Source organism: Crinia signifera, chromosome 6 (assembly GCF_055691185.1).
Source record: "Crinia signifera chromosome 6, ASM5569118v1, whole genome shotgun sequence".
NCBI classification, from domain to species: Eukaryota; Metazoa; Chordata; class Amphibia; order Anura; family Myobatrachidae; genus Crinia; species Crinia signifera.
Window position 1 is genome coordinate 218,364,154 of NC_139222.1, and position 20,963 is coordinate 218,385,116.

The following is a 20,963-nucleotide window of genomic DNA, read 5'->3' on the forward strand; positions in this document are numbered from 1 at the left end:
ATGTGTGTGTGTTAGATGTGTCCGTGGTGCTGATCTCTTCTGCACCAGTGTTGGTGGCCGAATTCCGGTTCGCGCGCTTTGCTGGGACCCCATTCGGGTTATCGCTTCTCGGCCTTTTGGCTAAGATCAAGTGTAGTATCTGTTCTTATCAGTTTAATATCTGATACGCCCCCTATCTGGGGGCCATATATTAAATGGATTTTTAGAACAGGGAGATGGAAGAAGAGCTTGCTCTGTCCACTCCACGCATTGACCTGGTATTGCAGTACTTCCAGGACCGGTGCACCTTCCTAATCTGTTATCCAAAAAAAGACTATTTCCATTCCTGGCACTTAATTTGGAGTATCAATTGTTTGTGCACCTTTGTACTAACTTTGTATTTAGAAATGCATGCATTTGCTGCTTCAAGGTTTAACCCTTGTGCATAAATACTTTGAAATCCTGCCTCCAGTGTATCATTTTGTGACTATTTCTTGACTCCTTGAATTGTACTTTCTGGAATCGAGGCAGTTAAATATTTTTACGTGACACTACACTTGATATCAGCATATGCGGCCTAGCCAAAAGACCGGAAGCCTGCCTAAATTAAATGACTTATCAATCGCTGCGACCTCCCAAAAAATAGGCAAACACTATGTGACTTACCTACGATCTTTCCACGGAAACATCAACTGGATCACAGCAATGGCATTTTTGGACCCCCCTCCCTCTCCATTTGAAATGGCTTGGTTTTTTTTTTGCTTTTTCTTTCTTGATCTCTTATATTTTTTTTCTTTTCTTTTTGCGCTCTCTTTTCTCTCTCTTTTGTTTTGGGAAATTTTTTTCCTCTTTCCTCTCTTTTGTTTTGGGAATTTTTTTTCCTCTTCCATTTTTTTTTGCCGAGCCCAACAATTGATGATCATTGAGAGGGGGATTTAGAAAAAGTATCACTTACCTTCTTCGGACCATCATTTGGGTGGTAACTGCCAATAAAAGAAAACATTGGCCCACCCAGCTCACCTACACATGACTGTCCTGTCTGCCTGTCTGTTCCAAGTGACTGTCTGGCTGTCAGGTTCCGCCGGATTCCGAGTGAGCAGCTTGTGATGTCATAGAGGGCAGATTGTGATGTCACACAAAGGGTCCTGCCACATGAATGCCTGTCCATCTGACTGTCTACTACTGCTGCTGAATGGGCTCAAAACAGGAAAGCCGTCATTGCACCTGATTGTGCAAGATTCCTCCTTCTCCTCTGCAGCAGCTAGCTGATTGATTTACTCAGCAGCAGTTCGTCAGGGACACAGGCATGCAGCAGCAAAGAGCGAGGAGACAGCTGGCTGCTGCTGCTTGCCTGTTGGTCGTCTGCCTAGTGGGTGTGTGTCTGTTGACGCGACGTCAACAGACGGGGCGGAGCACATGCAAATTTGGCCTCCTACCCAGCTGAGGCACCCTGCCCGCCCGCCGACGACCTAATCACAAAATCAGTTGGATGGCTACTCGTCCTCCGGTCCCTGTCCAGCACTTCAAGTCCTATTCACACCTGCCGTACAGCCAGGTATCTTTCAGACTGCAACGACATAGAAGTGATGTGTGTGTGTTAGATGTGTCCGTGGTGCTGATCTCTTCTGCACCAGTGTTGGTGGCCGAATTCCGGTTCGCGCGCTTTGCTGGGACCCCATTCGGGTTATCGCTTCTCGGCCTTTTGGCTAAGATCAAGTGTAGTATCTGTTCTTATCAGTTTAATATCTGATACGCCCCCTATCTGGGGGCCATATATTAAATGGATTTTTAGAACAGGGAGATGGAAGAAGAGCTTGCTCTGTCCACTCCACGCATTGACCTGGTATTGCAGTACTTCCAGGACCGGTGCACCTTCCTAATCTGTTATCCAAAAAAAGACTATTTCCATTCCTGGCACTTAATTTGGAGTATCAATTGTTTGTGCACCTTTGTACTAACTTTGTATTTAGAAATGCATGCATTTGCTGCTTCAAGGTTTAACCCTTGTGCATAAATACTTTGAAATCCTGCCTCCAGTGTATCATTTTGTGACTATTTCTTGACTCCTTGAATTGTACTTTCTGGAATCGAGGCAGTTAAATATTTTTACGTGACACTACACTTGATATCAGCATATGCGGCCTAGCCAAAAGACCGGAAGCCTGCCTAAATTAAATGACTTATCAATCGCTGCGACCTCCCAAAAAATAGGCAAACACTATGTGACTTACCTACGATCTTTCCACGGAAACATCAACTGGATCACAGCAATGGCATTTTTGGACCCCCCTCCCTCTCCATTTGAAATGGCTTGGTTTTTTTTTTGCTTTTTCTTTCTTGATCTCTTATATTTTTTTTCTTTTCTTTTTGCGCTCTCTTTTCTCTCTCTTTTGTTTTGGGAAATTTTTTTCCTCTTTCCTCTCTTTTGTTTTGGGAATTTTTTTTCCTCTTCCATTTTTTTTTGCCGAGCCCAACAATTGATGATCATTGAGAGGGGGATTTAGAAAAAGTATCACTTACCTTCTTCGGACCATCATTTGGGTGGTAACTGCCAATAAAAGAAAACATTGGCCCACCCAGCTCACCTACACATGACTGTCCTGTCTGCCTGTCTGTTCCAAGTGACTGTCTGGCTGTCAGGTTCCGCCGGATTCCGAGTGAGCAGCTTGTGATGTCATAGAGGGCAGATTGTGATGTCACACAAAGGGTCCTGCCACATGAATGCCTGTCCATCTGACTGTCTACTACTGCTGCTGAATGGGCTCAAAACAGGAAAGCCGTCATTGCACCTGATTGTGCAAGATTCCTCCTTCTCCTCTGCAGCAGCTAGCTGATTGATTTACTCAGCAGCAGTTCGTCAGGGACACAGGCATGCAGCAGCAAAGAGCGAGGAGACAGCTGGCTGCTGCTGCTTGCCTGTTGGTCGTCTGCCTAGTGGGTGTGTGTCTGTTGACGCGACGTCAACAGACGGGGCGGAGCACATGCAAATTTGGCCTCCTACCCAGCTGAGGCACCCTGCCCGCCCGCCGACGACCTAATCACAAAATCAGTTGGATGGCTACTCGTCCTCCGGTCCCTGTCCAGCACTTCAAGTCCTATTCACACCTGCCGTACAGCCAGGTATCTTTCAGACTGCAACGACATAGAAGTGATGTGTGTGTGTTAGATGTGTCCGTGGTGCTGATCTCTTCTGCACCAGTGTTGGTGGCCGAATTCCGGTTCGCGCGCTTTGCTGGGACCCCATTCGGGTTATCGCTTCTCGGCCTTTTGGCTAAGATCAAGTGTAGTATCTGTTCTTATCAGTTTAATATCTGATACGCCCCCTATCTGGGGGCCATATATTAAATGGATTTTTAGAACAGGGAGATGGAAGAAGAGCTTGCTCTGTCCACTCCACGCATTGACCTGGTATTGCAGTACTTCCAGGACCGGTGCACCTTCCTAATCTGTTATCCAAAAAAAGACTATTTCCATTCCTGGCACTTAATTTGGAGTATCAATTGTTTGTGCACCTTTGTACTAACTTTGTATTTAGAAATGCATGCATTTGCTGCTTCAAGGTTTAACCCTTGTGCATAAATACTTTGAAATCCTGCCTCCAGTGTATCATTTTGTGACTATTTCTTGACTCCTTGAATTGTACTTTCTGGAATCGAGGCAGTTAAATATTTTTACGTGACACTACACTTGATATCAGCATATGCGGCCTAGCCAAAAGACCGGAAGCCTGCCTAAATTAAATGACTTATCAATCGCTGCGACCTCCCAAAAAATAGGCAAACACTATGTGACTTACCTACGATCTTTCCACGGAAACATCAACTGGATCACAGCAATGGCATTTTTGGACCCCCCTCCCTCTCCATTTGAAATGGCTTGGTTTTTTTTTTGCTTTTTCTTTCTTGATCTCTTATATTTTTTTTCTTTTCTTTTTGCGCTCTCTTTTCTCTCTCTTTTGTTTTGGGAAATTTTTTTCCTCTTTCCTCTCTTTTGTTTTGGGAATTTTTTTTCCTCTTCCATTTTTTTTTGCCGAGCCCAACAATTGATGATCATTGAGAGGGGGATTTAGAAAAAGTATCACTTACCTTCTTCGGACCATCATTTGGGTGGTAACTGCCAATAAAAGAAAACATTGGCCCACCCAGCTCACCTACACATGACTGTCCTGTCTGCCTGTCTGTTCCAAGTGACTGTCTGGCTGTCAGGTTCCGCCGGATTCCGAGTGAGCAGCTTGTGATGTCACAGAGGGCAGATTGTGATGTCACACAAAGGGTCCTGCCACATGAATGCCTGTCCATCTGACTGTCTACTACTGCTGCTGAATGGGCTCAAAACAGGAAAGCCGTCATTGCACCTGATTGTGCAAGATTCCTCCTTCTCCTCTGCAGCAGCTAGCTGATTGATTTACTCAGCAGCAGTTCGTCAGGGACACAGGCATGCAGCAGCAAAGAGCGAGGAGACAGCTGGCTGCTGCTGCTTGCCTGTTGGTCGTCTGCCTAGTGGGTGTGTGTCTGTTGACGCGACGTCAACAGACGGGGCGGAGCACATGCAAATTTGGCCTCCTACCCAGCTGAGGCACCCTGCCCGCCCGCCGACGACCTAATCACAAAATCAGTTGGATGGCTACTCGTCCTCCGGTCCCTGTCCAGCACTTCAAGTCCTATTCACACCTGCCGTACAGCCAGGTATCTTTCAGACTGCAACGACATAGAAGTGATGTGTGTGTGTTAGATGTGTCCGTGGTGCTGATCTCTTCTGCACCAGTGTTGGTGGCCGAATTCCGGTTCGCGCGCTTTGCTGGGACCCCATTCGGGTTATCGCTTCTCGGCCTTTTGGCTAAGATCAAGTGTAGTATCTGTTCTTATCAGTTTAATATCTGATACGCCCCCTATCTGGGGGCCATATATTAAATGGATTTTTAGAACAGGGAGATGGAAGAAGAGCTTGCTCTGTCCACTCCACGCATTGACCTGGTATTGCAGTACTTCCAGGACCGGTGCACCTTCCTAATCTGTTATCCAAAAAAAGACTATTTCCATTCCTGGCACTTAATTTGGAGTATCAATTGTTTGTGCACCTTTGTACTAACTTTGTATTTAGAAATGCATGCATTTGCTGCTTCAAGGTTTAACCCTTGTGCATAAATACTTTGAAATCCTGCCTCCAGTGTATCATTTTGTGACTATTTCTTGACTCCTTGAATTGTACTTTCTGGAATCGAGGCAGTTAAATATTTTTACGTGACACTACACTTGATATCAGCATATGCGGCCTAGCCAAAAGACCGGAAGCCTGCCTAAATTAAATTACTTATCAATCGCTGCGACCTCCCAAAAAATAGGCAAACACTATGTGACTTACCTACGATCTTTCCACGGAAACATCAACTGGATCACAGCAATGGCATTTTTGGACCCCCCTCCCTCTCCATTTGAAATGGCTTGGTTTTTTTTTTGCTTTTTCTTTCTTGATCTCTTATATTTTTTTTCTTTTCTTTTTGCGCTCTCTTTTCTCTCTCTTTTGTTTTGGGAAATTTTTTTCCTCTTTCCTCTCTTTTGTTTTGGGAATTTTTTTTCCTCTTCCATTTTTATTTGCCGAGCCCAACAATTGATGATCATTGAGAGGGGGATTTAGAAAAAGTATCACTTACCTTCTTCGGACCATCATTTGGGTGGTAACTGCCAATAAAAGAAAACATTGGCCCACCCAGCTCACCTACACATGACTGTCCTGTCTGCCTGTCTGTTCCAAGTGACTGTCTGGCTGTCAGGTTCCGCCGGATTCCGAGTGAGCAGCTTGTGATGTCATAGAGGGCAGATTGTGATGTCACACAAAGGGTCCTGCCACATGAATGCCTGTCCATCTGACTGTCTACTACTGCTGCTGAATGGGCTCAAAACAGGAAAGCCGTCATTGCACCTGATTGTGCAAGATTCCTCCTTCTCCTCTGCAGCAGCTAGCTGATTGATTTACTCAGCAGCAGTTCGTCAGGGACACAGGCATGCAGCAGCAAAGAGCGAGGAGACAGCTGGCTGCTGCTGCTTGCCTGTTGGTCGTCTGCCTAGTGGGTGTGTGTCTGTTGACGCGACGTCAACAGACGGGGCGGAGCACATGCAAATTTGGCCTCCTACCCAGCTGAGGCACCCTGCCCGCCCGCCGACGACCTAATCACAAAATCAGTTGGATGGCTACTCGTCCTCCGGTCCCTGTCCAGCACTTCAAGTCCTATTCACACCTGCCGTACAGCCAGGTATCTTTCAGACTGCAACGACATAGAAGTGATGTGTGTGTGTTAGATGTGTCCGTGGTGCTGATCTCTTCTGCACCAGTGTTGGTGGCCGAATTCCGGTTCGCGCGCTTTGCTGGGACCCCATTCGGGTTATCGCTTCTCGGCCTTTTGGCTAAGATCAAGTGTAGTATCTGTTCTTATCAGTTTAATATCTGATACGCCCCCTATCTGGGGGCCATATATTAAATGGATTTTTAGAACAGGGAGATGGAAGAAGAGCTTGCTCTGTCCACTCCACGCATTGACCTGGTATTGCAGTACTTCCAGGACCGGTGCACCTTCCTAATCTGTTATCCAAAAAAAGACTATTTCCATTCCTGGCACTTAATTTGGAGTATCAATTGTTTGTGCACCTTTGTACTAACTTTGTATTTAGAAATGCATGCATTTGCTGCTTCAAGGTTTAACCCTTGTGCATAAATACTTTGAAATCCTGCCTCCAGTGTATCATTTTGTGACTATTTCTTGACTCCTTGAATTGTACTTTCTGGAATCGAGGCAGTTAAATATTTTTACGTGACACTACACTTGATATCAGCATATGCGGCCTAGCCAAAAGACCGAAAGCCTGCCTAAATTAAATGACTTATCAATCGCTGCGACCTCCCAAAAAATAGGCAAACACTATGTGACTTACCTACGATCTTTCCACGGAAACATCAACTGGATCACAGCAATGGCATTTTTGGACCCCCCTCCCTCTCCATTTGAAATGGCTTGTTTTTTTTTTTGCTTTTTCTTTCTTGATCACTTATATTTTTTTTCTTTTCTTTTTGCGCTCTCTTTTCTCTCTCTTTTGTTTTGGGAAATTTTTTTCCTCTTTCCTCTCTTTTGTTTTGGGAATTTTTTTTCCTCTTCCATTTTTTTTTGCCGAGCCCAACAATTGATGATCATTGAGAGGGGGATTTAGAAAAAGTATCACTTACCTTCTTCGGACCATCATTTGGGTGGTAACTGCCAATAAAAGAAAACATTGGCCCACCCAGCTCACCTACACATGACTGTCCTGTCTGCCTGTCTGTTCCAAGTGACTGTCTGGCTGTCAGGTTCCGCCGGATTCCGAGTGAGCAGCTTGTGATGTCATAGAGGGCAGATTGTGATGTCACACAAAGGGTCCTGCCACATGAATGCCTGTCCATCTGACTGTCTACTACTGCTGCTGAATGGGCTCAAAACAGGAAAGCCGTCATTGCACCTGATTGTGCAAGATTCCTCCTTCTCCTCTGCAGCAGCTAGCTGATTGATTTACTCAGCAGCAGTTCGTCAGGGACACAGGCATGCAGCAGCAAAGAGCGAGGAGACAGCTGGCTGCTGCTGCTTGCCTGTTGGTCGTCTGCCTAGTGGGTGTGTGTCTGTTGACGCGACGTCAACAGACGGGGCGGAGCACATGCAAATTTGGCCTCCTACCCAGCTGAGGCACCCTGCCCGCCCGCCGACGACCTAATCACAAAATCAGTTGGATGGCTACTCGTCCTCCGGTCCCTGTCCAGCACTTCAATTCCTATTCACACCTGCCGTACAGCCAGGTATCTTTCAGACTGCAACGACATAGAAGTGATGTGTGTGTGTTAGATGTGTCCGTGGTGCTGATCTCTTCTGCACCAGTGTTGGTGGCCGAATTCCGGTTCGCGCGCTTTGCTGGGACCCCATTCGGGTTATCGCTTCTCGGCCTTTTGGCTAAGATCAAGTGTAGTATCTGTTCTTATCAGTTTAATATCTGATACGCCCCCTATCTGGGGGCCATATATTAAATGGATTTTTAGAACAGGGAGATGGAAGAAGAGCTTGCTCTGTCCACTCCACGCATTGACCTGGTATTGCAGTACTTCCAGGACCGGTGCACCTTCCTAATCTGTTATCCAAAAAAAGACTATTTCCATTCCTGGCACTTAATTTGGAGTATCAATTGTTTGTGCACCTTTGTACTAACTTTGTATTTAGAAATGCATGCATTTGCTGCTTCAAGGTTTAACCCTTGTGCATAAATACTTTGAAATCCTGCCTCCAGTGTATCATTTTGTGACTATTTCTTGACTCCTTGAATTGTACTTTCTGGAATCGAGGCAGTTAAATATTTTTACGTGACACTACACTTGATATCAGCATATGCGGCCTAGCCAAAAGACCGGAAGCCTGCCTAAATTAAATGACTTATCAATCGCTGCGACCTCCCAAAAAATAGGCAAACACTATGTGACTTACCTACGATCTTAACACGGAAACATCAACTGGATCACAGCAATGGCATTTTTGGACCCCCCTCCCTCTCCATTTGAAATGGCTTGGGTTTTTTTTTGCTTTTTCTTTCTTGATCTCTTATATTTTTTTTCTTTTCTTTTTGCGCTCTCTTTTCTCTCTCTTTTGTTTTGGGAAATTTTTTTCCTCTTTCCTCTCTTTTGTTTTGGGAATTTTTTTTCCTCTTCCATTTTTTTTTGCCGAGCCCAACAATTGATGATCATTGAGAGGGGGATTTAGAAAAAGTATCACTTACCTTCTTCGGACCATCATTTGGGTGGTAACTGCCAATAAAAGAAAACATTGGCCCACCCAGCTCACCTACACATGACTGTCCTGTCTGCCTGTCTGTTCCAAGTGACTGTCTGGCTGTCAGGTTCCGCCGGATTCCGAGTGAGCAGCTTGTGATGTCATAGAGGGCAGATTGTGATGTCACACAAAGGGTCCTGCCACATGAATGCCTGTCCATCTGACTGTCTACTACTGCTGCTGAATGGGCTCAAAACAGGAAAGCCGTCATTGCACCTGATTGTGCAAGATTCCTCCTTCTCCTCTGCAGCAGCTAGCTGATTGATTTACTCAGCAGCAGTTCGTCAGGGACACAGGCATGCAGCAGCAAAGAGCGAGGAGACAGCTGGCTGCTGCTGCTTGCCTGTTGGTCGTCTGCCTAGTGGGTGTGTGTCTGTTGACGCGACGTCAACAGACGGGGCGGAGCACATGCAAATTTGGCCTCCTACCCAGCTGAGGCACCCTGCCCGCCCGCCGACGACCTAATCACAAAATCAGTTGGATGGCTACTCGTCCTCCGGTCCCTGTCCAGCACTTCAAGTCCTATTCACACCTGCCGTACAGCCAGGTATCTTTCAGACTGCAACGACATAGAAGTGATGTGTGTGTGTTAGATGTGTCCGTGGTGCTGATCTCTTCTGCACCAGTGTTGGTGGCCGAATTCCGGTTCGCGCGCTTTGCTGGGACCCCATTCGGGTTATCGCTTCTCGGCCTTTTGGCTAAGATCAAGTGTAGTATCTGTTCTTATCAGTTTAATATCTGATACGCCCCCTATCTGGGGGCCATATATTAAATGGATTTTTAGAACAGGGAGATGGAAGAAGAGCTTGCTCTGTCCACTCCACGCATTGACCTGGTATTGCAGTACTTCCAGGACCGGTGCACCTTCCTAATCTGTTATCCAAAAAAAGACTATTTCCATTCCTGGCACTTAATTTGGAGTATCAATTGTTTGTGCACCTTTGTACTAACTTTGTATTTAGAAATGCATGCATTTGCTGCTTCAAGGTTTAACCCTTGTGCATAAATACTTTGAAATCCTGCCTCCAGTGTATCATTTTGTGACTATTTCTTGACTCCTTGAATTGTACTTTCTGGAATCGAGGCAGTTAAATATTTTTACGTGACACTACACTTGATATCAGCATATGCGGCCTAGCCAAAAGACCGGAAGCCTGCCTAAATTAAATGACTTATCAATCGCTGCGACCTCCCAAAAAATAGGCAAACACTATGTGACTTACCTACGATCTTTCCACGGAAACATCAACTGGATCACAGCAATGGCATTTTTGGACCCCCCTCCCTCTCCATTTGAAATGGCTTGGTTTTTTTTTTGCTTTTTCTTTCTTGATCTCTTATATTTTTTTTCTTTTCTTTTTGCGCTCTCTTTTCTCTCTCTTTTGTTTTGGGAATTTTTTTTCCTCTTTCCTCTCTTTTGTTTTGGGAATTTTTTTTCCTCTTCCATTTTTTTTTGCCGAGCCCAACAATTGATGATCATTGAGAGGGGGATTTAGAAAAAGTATCACTTACCTTCTTCGGACCATCATTTGGGTGGTAACTGCCAATAAAAGAAAACATTGGCCCACCCAGCTCACCTACACATGACTGTCCTGTCTGCCTGTCTGTTCCAAGTGACTGTCTGGCTGTCAGGTTCCGCCGGATTCCGAGTGAGCAGCTTGTGATGTCATAGAGGGCAGATTGTGATGTCACACAAAGGGTCCTGCCACATGAATGCCTGTCCATCTGACTGTCTACTACTGCTGCTGAATGGGCTCAAAACAGGAAAGCCGTCATTGCACCTGATTGTGCAAGATTCCTCCTTCTCCTCTGCAGCAGCTAGCTGATTGATTTACTCAGCAGCAGTTCGTCAGGGACACAGGCATGCAGCAGCAAAGAGCGAGGAGACAGCTGGCTGCTGCTGCTTGCCTGTTGGTCGTCTGCCTAGTGGGTGTGTGTCTGTTGACGCGACGTCAACAGACGGGGCGGAGCACATGCAAATTTGGCCTCCTACCCAGCTGAGGCACCCTGCCCGCCCGCCGACGACCTAATCACAAAATCAGTTGGATGGCTACTCGTCCTCCGGTCCCTGTCCAGCACTTCAAGTCCTATTCACACCTGCCGTACAGCCAGGTATCTTTCAGACTGCAACGACATAGAAGTGATGTGTGTGTGTTAGATGTGTCCGTGGTGCTGATCTCTTCTGCACCAGTGTTGGTGGCCGAATTCCGGTTCGCGCGCTTTGCTGGGACCCCATTCGGGTTATCGCTTCTCGGCCTTTTGGCTAAGATCAAGTGTAGTATCTGTTCTTATCAGTTTAATATCTGATACGCCCCCTATCTGGGGGCCATATATTAAATGGATTTTTAGAACAGGGAGATGGAAGAAGAGCTTGCTCTGTCCACTCCACGCATTGACCTGGTATTGCAGTACTTCCAGGACCGGTGCACCTTCCTAATCTGTTATCCAAAAAAAGACTATTTCCATTCCTGGCACTTAATTTGGAGTATCAATTGTTTGTGCACCTTTGTACTAACTTTGTATTTAGAAATGCATGCATTTGCTGCTTCAAGGTTTAACCCTTGTGCATAAATACTTTGAAATCCTGCCTCCAGTGTATCATTTTGTGACTATTTCTTGACTCCTTGAATTGTACTTTCTGGAATCGAGGCAGTTAAATATTTTTACGTGACACTACACTTGATATCAGCATATGCGGCCTAGCCAAAAGACCGGAAGCCTGCCTAAATTAAATGACTTATCAATCGCTGCGACCTCCCAAAAAATAGGCAAACACTATGTGACTTACCTACGATCTTTCCACGGAAACATCAACTGGATCACAGCAATGGCATTTTTGGACCCCCCTCCCTCTCCATTTGAAATGGCTTGGTTTTTTTTTTGCTTTTTCTTTCTTGATCTCTTATATTTTTTTTCTTTTCTTTTTGCGCTCTCTTTTCTCTCTCTTTTGTTTTGGGAAATTTTTTTCCTCTTTCCTCTCTTTTGTTTTGGGAATTTTTTTTCCTCTTCCATTTTTTTTTGCCGAGCCCAACAATTGATGATCATTGAGAGGGGGATTTAGAAAAAGTATCACTTACCTTCTTCGGACCATCATTTGGGTGGTAACTGCCAATAAAAGAAAACATTGGCCCACCCAGCTCACCTACACATGACTGTCCTGTCTGCCTGTCTGTTCCAAGTGACTGTCTGGCTGTCAGGTTCCGCCGGATTCCGAGTGAGCAGCTTGTGATGTCATAGAGGGCAGATTGTGATGTCACACAAAGGGTCCTGCCACATGAATGCCTGTCCATCTGACTGTCTACTACTGCTGCTGAATGGGCTCAAAACAGGAAAGCCGTCATTGCACCTGATTGTGCAAGATTCCTCCTTCTCCTCTGCAGCAGCTAGCTGATTGATTTACTCAGCAGCAGTTCGTCAGGGACACAGGCATGCAGCAGCAAAGAGCGAGGAGACAGCTGGCTGCTGCTGCTTGCCTGTTGGTCGTCTGCCTAGTGGGTGTGTGTCTGTTGACGCGACGTCAACAGACGGGGCGGAGCACATGCAAATTTGGCCTCCTACCCAGCTGAGGCACCCTGCCCGCCCGCCGACGACCTAATCACAAAATCAGTTGGATGGCTACTCGTCCTCCGGTCCCTGTCCAGCACTTCAAGTCCTATTCACACCTGCCGTACAGCCAGGTATCTTTCAGACTGCAACGACATAGAAGTGATGTGTGTGTGTTAGATGTGTCCGTGGTGCTGATCTCTTCTGCACCAGTGTTGGTGGCCGAATTCCGGTTCGCGCGCTTTGCTGGGACCCCATTCGGGTTATCGCTTCTCGGCCTTTTGGCTAAGATCAAGTGTAGTATCTGTTCTTATCAGTTTAATATCTGATACGCCCCCTATCTGGGGGCCATATATTAAATGGATTTTTAGAACAGGGAGATGGAAGAAGAGCTTGCTCTGTCCACTCCACGCATTGACCTGGTATTGCAGTACTTCCAGGACCGGTGCACCTTCCTAATCTGTTATCCAAAAAAAGACTATTTCCATTCCTGGCACTTAATTTGGAGTATCAATTGTTTGTGCACCTTTGTACTAACTTTGTATTTAGAAATGCATGCATTTGCTGCTTCAAGGTTTAACCCTTGTGCATAAATACTTTGAAATCCTGCCTCCAGTGTATCATTTTGTGACTATTTCTTGACTCCTTGAATTGTACTTTCTGGAATCGAGGCAGTTAAATATTTTTACGTGACACTACACTTGATATCAGCATATGCGGCCTAGCCAAAAGACCGGAAGCCTGCCTAAATTAAATGACTTATCAATCGCTGCGACCTCCCAAAAAATAGGCAAACACTATGTGACTTACCTACGATCTTTCCACGGAAACATCAACTGGATCACAGCAATGGCATTTTTGGACCCCCCTCCCTCTCCATTTGAAATGGCTTGGTTTTTTTTTTGCTTTTTCTTTCTTGATCTCTTATATTTTTTTTCTTTTCTTTTTGCGCTCTCTTTTCTCTCTCTTTTGTTTTGGGAAATTTTTTTCCTCTTTCCTCTCTTTTGTTTTGGGAATTTTTTTTCCTCTTCCATTTTTTTTTGCCGAGCCCAACAATTGATGATCATTGAGAGGGGGATTTAGAAAAAGTATCACTTACCTTCTTCGGACCATCATTTGGGTGGTAACTGCCAATAAAAGAAAACATTGGCCCATCCAGCTCACCTACACATGACAGTCACTTGGAACAGACAGGCAGACAGGACAGTCTGGCTGTCAGGTTCCGCCGGATTCCGAGTGAGCAGCTTGTGATGTCATAGAGGGCAGATTGTGATGTCACACAAAGGGTCCTGCCACATGAATGCCTGTCCATCTGACTGTCTACTACTGCTGCTGAATGGGCTCAAAACAGGAAAGCCGTCATTGCACCTGATTGTGCAAGATTCCTCCTTCTCCTCTGCAGCAGCTAGCTGATTGATTTACTCAGCAGCAGTTCGTCAGGGACACAGGCATGCAGCAGCAAAGAGCGAGGAGACAGCTGGCTGCTGCTGCTTGCCTGTTGGTCGTCTGCCTAGTGGGTGTGTGTCTGTTGACGCGACGTCAACAGACGGGGCGGAGCACATGCAAATTTGGCCTCCTACCCAGCTGAGGCACCCTGCCCGCCCGCCGACGACCTAATCACAAAATCAGTTGGATGGCTACTCGTTCTCCGGTCCCTGTCCAGCACTTCAAGTCCTATTCACACCTGCCGTACAGCCAGGTATCTTTCAGACTGCAACGACATAGAAGTGATGTGTGTGTGTTAGATGTGTCCGTGGTGCTGATCTCTTCTGCACCAGTGTTGGTGGCCGAATTCCGGTTCGCGCGCTTTGCTGGGACCCCATTCGGGTTATCGCTTCTCGGCCTTTTGGCTAAGATCAAGTGTAGTATCTGTTCTTATCAGTTTAATATCTGATACGCCCCCTATCTGGGGGCCATATATTAAATGGATTTTTAGAACAGGGAGATGGAAGAAGAGCTTGCTCTGTCCACTCCACGCATTGACCTGGTATTGCAGTACTTCCAGGACCGGTGCACCTTCCTAATCTGTTATCCAAAAAAAGACTATTTCCATTCCTGGCACTTAATTTGGAGTATCAATTGTTTGTGCACCTTTGTACTAACTTTGTATTTAGAAATGCATGCATTTGCTGCTTCAAGGTTTAACCCTTGTGCATAAATACTTTGAAATCCTGCCTCCAGTGTATCATTTTGTGACTATTTCTTGACTCCTTGAATTGTACTTTCTGGAATCGAGGCAGTTAAATATTTTTACGTGACACTACACTTGATATCAGCATATGCGGCCTAGCCAAAAGACCGGAAGCCTGCCTAAATTAAATGACTTATCAATCGCTGCGACCTCCCAAAAAATAGGCAAACACTATGTGACTTACCTACGATCTTTCCACGGAAACATCAACTGGATCACAGCAATGGCATTTTTGGACCCCCCTCCCTCTCCATTTGAAATGGCTTGGTTTTTTTTTTGCTTTTTCTTTCTTGATCTCTTATATTTTTTTTCTTTTCTTTTTGCGCTCTCTTTTCTCTCTCTTTTGTTTTGGGAAATTTTTTTCCTCTTTCCTCTCTTTTGTTTTGGGAATTTTTTTTCCTCTTCCATTTTTTTTTGCCGAGCCCAACAATTGATGATCATTGAGAGGGGGATTTAGAAAAAGTATCACTTACCTTCTTCGGACCATCATTTGGGTGGTAACTGCCAATAAAAGAAAACATTGGCCCACCCAGCTCACCTACACATGACTGTCCTGTCTGCCTGTCTGTTCCAAGTGACTGTCTGGCTGTCAGGTTCCGCCGGATTCCGAGTGAGCAGCTTGTGATGTCATAGAGGGCAGATTGTGATGTCACACAAAGGGTCCTGCCACATGAATGCCTGTCCATCTGACTGTCTACTACTGCTGCTGAATGGGCTCAAAACAGGAAAGCCGTCATTGCACCTGATTGTGCAAGATTCCTCCTTCTCCTCTGCAGCAGCTAGCTGATTGATTTACTCAGCAGCAGTTCGTCAGGGACACAGGCATGCAGCAGCAAAGAGCGAGGAGACAGCTGGCTGCTGCTGCTTGCCTGTTGGTCGTCTGCCTAGTGGGTGTGTGTCTGTTGACGCGACGTCAACAGACGGGGCGGAGCACATGCAAATTTGGACTCCTACCCAGCTGAGGCACCCTGCCCGCCCGCCGACGACCTAATCACAAAATCAGTTGGATGGCTACTCGTCCTCCGGTCCCTGTCCAGCACTTCAAGTCCTATTCACACCTGCCGTACAGCCAGGTATCTTTCAGACTGCAACGACATAGAAGTGATGTGTGTGTGTTAGATGTGTCCGTGGTGCTGATCTCTTCTGCACCAGTGTTGGTGGCCGAATTCCGGTTCGCGCGCTTTGCTGGGACCCCATTCGGGTTATCGTTTCTCGGCCTTTTGGCTAAGATCAAGTGTAGTATCTGTTCTTATCAGTTTAATATCTGATACGCCCCCTATCTGGGGGCCATATATTAAATGGATTTTTAGAACAGGGAGATGGAAGAAGAGCTTGCTCTGTCCACTCCACGCATTGACCTGGTATTGCAGTACTTCCAGGACCGGTGCACCTTCCTAATCTGTTATCCAAAAAAAGACTATTTCCATTCCTGGCACTTAATTTGGAGTATCAATTGTTTGTGCACCTTTGTACTAACTTTGTATTTAGAAATGCATGCATTTGCTGCTTCAAGGTTTAACCCTTGTGCATAAATACTTTGAAATCCTGCCTCCAGTGTATCATTTTGTGACTATTTCTTGACTCCTTGAATTGTACTTTCTGGAATCGAGGCAGTTAAATATTTTTACGTGACACTACACTTGATATCAGCATATGCGGCCTAGCCAAAAGACCGGAAGCCTGCCTAAATTAAATGACTTATCAATCGCTGCGACCTCCCAAAAAATAGGCAAACACTATGTGACTTACCTACGATCTTTCCACGGAAACATCAACTGGATCACAGCAATGGCATTTTTGGACCCCCCTCCCTCTCCATTTGAAATGGCTTGGTTTTTTTTTTGCTTTTTCTTTCTTGATCTCTTATATTTTTTTTTCTTTTCTTTTTGCGCTCTCTTTTCTCTCTCTTTTGTTTTGGGAAATTTTTTTCCTCTTTCCTCTCTTTTGTTTTGGGAATTTTTTTTCCTCTTCCATTTTTTTTTGCCGAGCCCAACAATTGATGATCATTGAGAGGGGGATTTAGAAAAAGTATCACTTACCTTCTTCGGACCATCATTTGGGTGGTAACTGCCAATAAAAGAAAACATTGGCCCACCCAGCTCACCTACACATGACTGTCCTGTCTGCCTGTCTGTTCCAAGTGACTGTCTGGCTGTCAGGTTCCGCCGGATTCCGAGTGAGCAGCTTGTGATGTCATAGAGGGCAGATTGTGATGTCACACAAAGGGTCCTGCCACATGAATGCCTGTCCATCTGACTGTCTACTACTGCTGCTGAATGGGCTCAAAACAGGAAAGCCGTCATTGCACCTGATTGTGCAAGATTCCTCCTTCTCCTCTGCAGCAGCTAGCTGATTGATTTACTCAGCAGCAGTTCGTCAGGGACACAGGCATGCAGCAGCAAAGAGCGAGGAGACAGCTGGCTGCTGCTGCTTGCCTGTTGGTCGTCTGCCTAGTGGGTGTGTGTCTGTTGACGCGACGTCAACAGACGGGGCGGAGCACATGCAAATTTGGACTCCTACCCAGCTGAGGCACCCTGCCCGCCCGCCGACGACCTAATCACAAAATCAGTTGGATGGCTACTCGTCCTCCGGTCCCTGTCCAGCACTTCAAGTCCTATTCACACCTGCCGTACAGCCAGGTATCTTTCAGACTGCAACGACATAGAAGTGATGTGTGTGTGTTAGATGTGTCCGTGGTGCTGATCTCTTCTGCACCAGTGTTGGTGGCCGAATTCCGGTTCGCGCGCTTTGCTGGGACCCCATTCGGGTTATCGCTTCTCGGCCTTTTGGCTAAGATCAAGTGTAGTATCTGTTCTTATCAGTTTAATATCTGATACGCCCCCTATCTGGGGGCCATATATTAAATGGATTTTTAGAACAGGGAGATGGAAGAAGAGCTTGCTCTGTCCACTCCACGCATTGACCTGGTATTGCAGTACTTCCAGGACCGGTGCACCTTCCTAATCTGTTATCCAAAAAAAGACTATTTCCATTCCTGGCACTTAATTTGGAGTATCAATTGTTTGTGCACCTTTGTACTAACTTTGTATTTAGAAATGCATGCATTTGCTGCTTCAAGGTTTAACCCTTGTGCATAAATACTTTGAAATCCTGCCTCCAGTGTATCATTTTGTGACTATTTCTTGACTCCTTGAATTGTACTTTCTGGAATCGAGGCAGTTAAATATTTTTACGTGACACTACACTTGATATCAGCATATGCGGCCTAGCCAAAAGACCGGAAGCCTGCCTAAATTAAATGACTTATCAATCGCTGCGACCTCCCAAAAAATAGGCAAACACTATGTGACTTACCTACGATCTTTCCACGGAAACATCAACTGGATCACAGCAATGGCATTTTTGGACCCCCCTCCCTCTCCATTTGAAATGGCTTGGTTTTTTTTTTGCTTTTTCTTTCTTGATCTCTTATATTTTTTTTCTTTTCTTTTTGCGCTCTCTTTTCTCTCTCTTTTGTTTTGGGAAATTTTTTTCCTCTTTCCTCTCTTTTGTTTTGGGAATTTTTTTTCCTCTTCCATTTTTTTTTGCCGAGCCCAACAATTGATGATCATTGAGAGGGGGATTTAGAAAAAGTATCACTTACCTTCTTCGGACCATCATTTGGGTGGTAACTGCCAATAAAAGAAAACATTGGCCCACCCAGCTCACCTACACATGACTGTCCTGTCTGCCTGTCTGTTCCAAGTGACTGTCTGGCTGTCAGGTTCCGCCGGATTCCGAGTGAGCAGCTTGTGATGTCATAGAGGGCAGATTGTGATGTCACACAAAGGGTCCTGCCACATGAATGCCTGTCCATCTGACTGTCTACTACTGCTGCTGAATGGGCTCAAAACAGGAAAGCCGTCATTGCACCTGATTGTGCAAGATTCCTCCTTCTCCTCTGCAGCAGCTAGCTGATTGATTTACTCAGCAGCAGTTCGTCAGGGACACAGGCATGCAGCAGCAAAGAGCGAGGAGACAGCTGGCTGCTGCTGCTTGCCTGTTGGTCGTCTGCCTAGTGGGTGTGTGTCTGTTGACGCGACGTCAACAGACGGGGCGGAGCACATGCAAATTTGGCCTCCTACCCAGCTGAGGCACCCTGCCCGCCCGCCGACGACCTAATCACAAAATCAGTTGGATGGCTACTCGTCCTCCGGTCCCTGTCCAGCACTTCAAGTCCTATTAACACCTGCCGTACAGCCAGGTATCTTTCAGACTGCAACGACATAGAAGTGATGTGTGTGTGTTAGATGTGTCCGTGGTGCTGATCTCTTCTGCACCAGTGTTGGTGGCCGAATTCCGGTTCGCGCGCTTTGCTGGGACCCCATTCGGGTTATCGCTTCTCGGCCTTTTGGCTAAGATCAAGTGTAGTATCTGTTCTTATCAGTTTAATATCTGATACGCCCCCTATCTGGGGGCCATATATTAAATGGATTTTTAGAACAGGGAGATGGAAGAAGAGCTTGCTCTGTCCACTCCACGCATTGACCTGGTATTGCAGTACTTCCAGGACCGGTGCACCTTCCTAATCTGTTATCCAAAAAAAGACTATTTCCATTCCTGGCACTTAATTTGGAGTATCAATTGTTTGTGCACCTTTGTACTAACTTTGTATTTAGAAATGCATGCATTTGCTGCTTCAAGGTTTAACCCTTGTGCATAAATACTTTGAAATCCTGCCTCCAGTGTATCATTTTGTGACTATTTCTTGACTCCTTGAATTGTACTTTCTGGAATCGAGGCAGTTAAATATTTTTACGTGACACTACACTTGATATCAGCATATGCGGCCTAGCCAAAAGACCGGAAGCCTGCCTAAATTAAATGACTTATCAATCGCTGCGACCTCCCAAAAAATAGGCAAACACTATGTGACTTACCTACGATCTTTCCACGGAAACATCAACTGGATCACAGCAATGGCATTTTTGGACCCCCCTCCCTCTCCATTTGAAATGGCTTGGTTTTTTTTTTGCTTTTTCTTTCTTGATCTCTTATATTTTTTTTCTTTTCTTTTTGCGCTCTCTTTTCTCTCTCTTTTGTTTTGGGAAATTTTTTTCCTCTTTCCTCTCTTTTGTTTTGGGAATTTTTTTTCCTCTTCCATTTTTTTTTGCCGAGCCCAACAATTGATGATCATTGAGAGGGGGATTTAGAAAAAGTATCACTTACCTTCTTCGGACCATCATTTGGGTGGTAACTGCCAATAAAAGAAAACATTGGCCCACCCAGCTCACCTACACATGACTGTCCTGTCTGCCTGTCTGTTCCAAGTGACTGTCTGGCTGTCAGGTTCCGCCGGATTCCGAGTGAGCAGCTTGTGATGTCATAGAGGGCAGATTGTGATGTCACACAAAGGGTCCTGCCACATGAATGCCTGTCCATCTGACTGTCTACTACTGCTGCTGAATGGGCTCAAAACAGGAAAGCCGTCATTGCACCTGATTGTGCAAGATTCCTCCTTCTCCTCTGCAGCAGCTAGCTGATTGATTTACTCAGCAGCAGTTCGTCAGGGACACAGGCATGCAGCAGCAAAGAGCGAGGAGACAGCTGGCTGCTGCTGCTTGCCTGTTGGTCGTCTGCCTAGTGGGTGTGTGTCTGTTGACGCGACGTCAACAGACGGGGCGGAGCACATGCAAATTTGGACTCCTACCCAGCTGAGGCACCCTGCCCGCCCGCCGACGACCTAATCACAAAATCAGTTGGATGGCTACTCGTCCTCCGGTCCCTGTCCAGCACTTCAAGTCCTATTCACACCTGCCGTACAGCCAGGTATCTTTCAGACTGCAACGACATAGAAGTGATGTGTGTGTGTTAGATGTGTCCGTGGTGCTGATCTCTTCTGCACCAGTGTTGGTGGCCGAATTCCGGTTCGCGCGCTTTGCTGGGACCCCATTCGGGTTATCGCTTCTCGGCCTTTTGGCTAAGATCAAGTGTAGTATCTGTTCTTAACAGTTTAATATCTGATACGCCCCCTATCTGGGGGCCATATATTAAATGGATTTTTAGAACAGGGAGATGGAAGAAGAGCTTGCTCTGTCCACTCCACGCATTGACCTGGTATTGCAGTACTTCCAGGACCGGTGCACCTTCCTAATCTGTTATCCAAAAAAAGACTATTTCCATTCCTGGCACTTAATTTGGAGTATCAATTGTTTGTGCACCTTTGTACTAACTTTGTATTTAGAAATGCATGCATTTGCTGCTTCAAGGTTTAACCCTTGTGCATAAATACTTTGAAATCCTGCCTCCAGTGTATCATTTTGTGACTATTTCTTGACTCCTTGAATTGTACTTTCTGGAATCGAGGCAGTTAAATATTTTTACGTGACACTACACTTGATATCAGCATATGCGGCCTAGCCAAAAGACCGGAAGCCTGCCTAAATTAAATGACTTATCAATCGCTGCGACCTCCCA

The 20,963-nt window shown here is 45.8% G+C and overlaps 14 non-coding genes across 14 annotated transcripts; all 14 read left to right on the top strand.

The window, feature by feature from the left end:
- Window positions 1–100: 100 nt before the first annotated feature.
- Window positions 101–291, top strand: LOC146012499 (U2 spliceosomal RNA). Its single transcript, XR_014445661.1, has one exon. It is a non-coding gene; the product is annotated as a U2 spliceosomal RNA (small nuclear RNA).
- A 1,374-nt stretch (window positions 292–1,665) lies between these two features.
- On the top strand, window positions 1,666–1,856 carry LOC146012500 (U2 spliceosomal RNA). The gene has a single exon (XR_014445662.1). It is a non-coding gene; the product is annotated as a U2 spliceosomal RNA (small nuclear RNA).
- Window positions 1,857–3,230: 1,374 nt separating this feature from the next.
- LOC146012501 (U2 spliceosomal RNA) lies at window positions 3,231–3,421 on the top strand. Its single transcript, XR_014445663.1, has one exon. It is a non-coding gene; the product is annotated as a U2 spliceosomal RNA (small nuclear RNA).
- A 1,374-nt stretch (window positions 3,422–4,795) lies between these two features.
- Window positions 4,796–4,986, top strand: LOC146012503 (U2 spliceosomal RNA). The gene has a single exon (XR_014445665.1). It is a non-coding gene; the product is annotated as a U2 spliceosomal RNA (small nuclear RNA).
- A 1,374-nt stretch (window positions 4,987–6,360) lies between these two features.
- LOC146012504 (U2 spliceosomal RNA) lies at window positions 6,361–6,551 on the top strand. Its single transcript, XR_014445666.1, has one exon. It is a non-coding gene; the product is annotated as a U2 spliceosomal RNA (small nuclear RNA).
- A 1,374-nt stretch (window positions 6,552–7,925) lies between these two features.
- LOC146012505 (U2 spliceosomal RNA) lies at window positions 7,926–8,116 on the top strand. The gene has a single exon (XR_014445667.1). It is a non-coding gene; the product is annotated as a U2 spliceosomal RNA (small nuclear RNA).
- A 1,374-nt stretch (window positions 8,117–9,490) lies between these two features.
- Window positions 9,491–9,681, top strand: LOC146012506 (U2 spliceosomal RNA). The gene has a single exon (XR_014445668.1). It is a non-coding gene; the product is annotated as a U2 spliceosomal RNA (small nuclear RNA).
- Window positions 9,682–11,055: 1,374 nt separating this feature from the next.
- LOC146012507 (U2 spliceosomal RNA) lies at window positions 11,056–11,246 on the top strand. The gene has a single exon (XR_014445669.1). It is a non-coding gene; the product is annotated as a U2 spliceosomal RNA (small nuclear RNA).
- Window positions 11,247–12,620: 1,374 nt separating this feature from the next.
- On the top strand, window positions 12,621–12,811 carry LOC146012508 (U2 spliceosomal RNA). The gene has a single exon (XR_014445670.1). It is a non-coding gene; the product is annotated as a U2 spliceosomal RNA (small nuclear RNA).
- Window positions 12,812–14,185: 1,374 nt separating this feature from the next.
- Window positions 14,186–14,376, top strand: LOC146012509 (U2 spliceosomal RNA). The gene has a single exon (XR_014445671.1). It is a non-coding gene; the product is annotated as a U2 spliceosomal RNA (small nuclear RNA).
- A 1,374-nt stretch (window positions 14,377–15,750) lies between these two features.
- LOC146012556 (U2 spliceosomal RNA) lies at window positions 15,751–15,941 on the top strand. Its single transcript, XR_014445716.1, has one exon. It is a non-coding gene; the product is annotated as a U2 spliceosomal RNA (small nuclear RNA).
- A 1,375-nt stretch (window positions 15,942–17,316) lies between these two features.
- Window positions 17,317–17,507, top strand: LOC146012510 (U2 spliceosomal RNA). Its single transcript, XR_014445672.1, has one exon. It is a non-coding gene; the product is annotated as a U2 spliceosomal RNA (small nuclear RNA).
- Window positions 17,508–18,881: 1,374 nt separating this feature from the next.
- Window positions 18,882–19,072, top strand: LOC146012511 (U2 spliceosomal RNA). Its single transcript, XR_014445673.1, has one exon. It is a non-coding gene; the product is annotated as a U2 spliceosomal RNA (small nuclear RNA).
- A 1,374-nt stretch (window positions 19,073–20,446) lies between these two features.
- LOC146012599 (U2 spliceosomal RNA) lies at window positions 20,447–20,637 on the top strand. Its single transcript, XR_014445756.1, has one exon. It is a non-coding gene; the product is annotated as a U2 spliceosomal RNA (small nuclear RNA).
- Window positions 20,638–20,963: the final 326 nt, after the last annotated feature.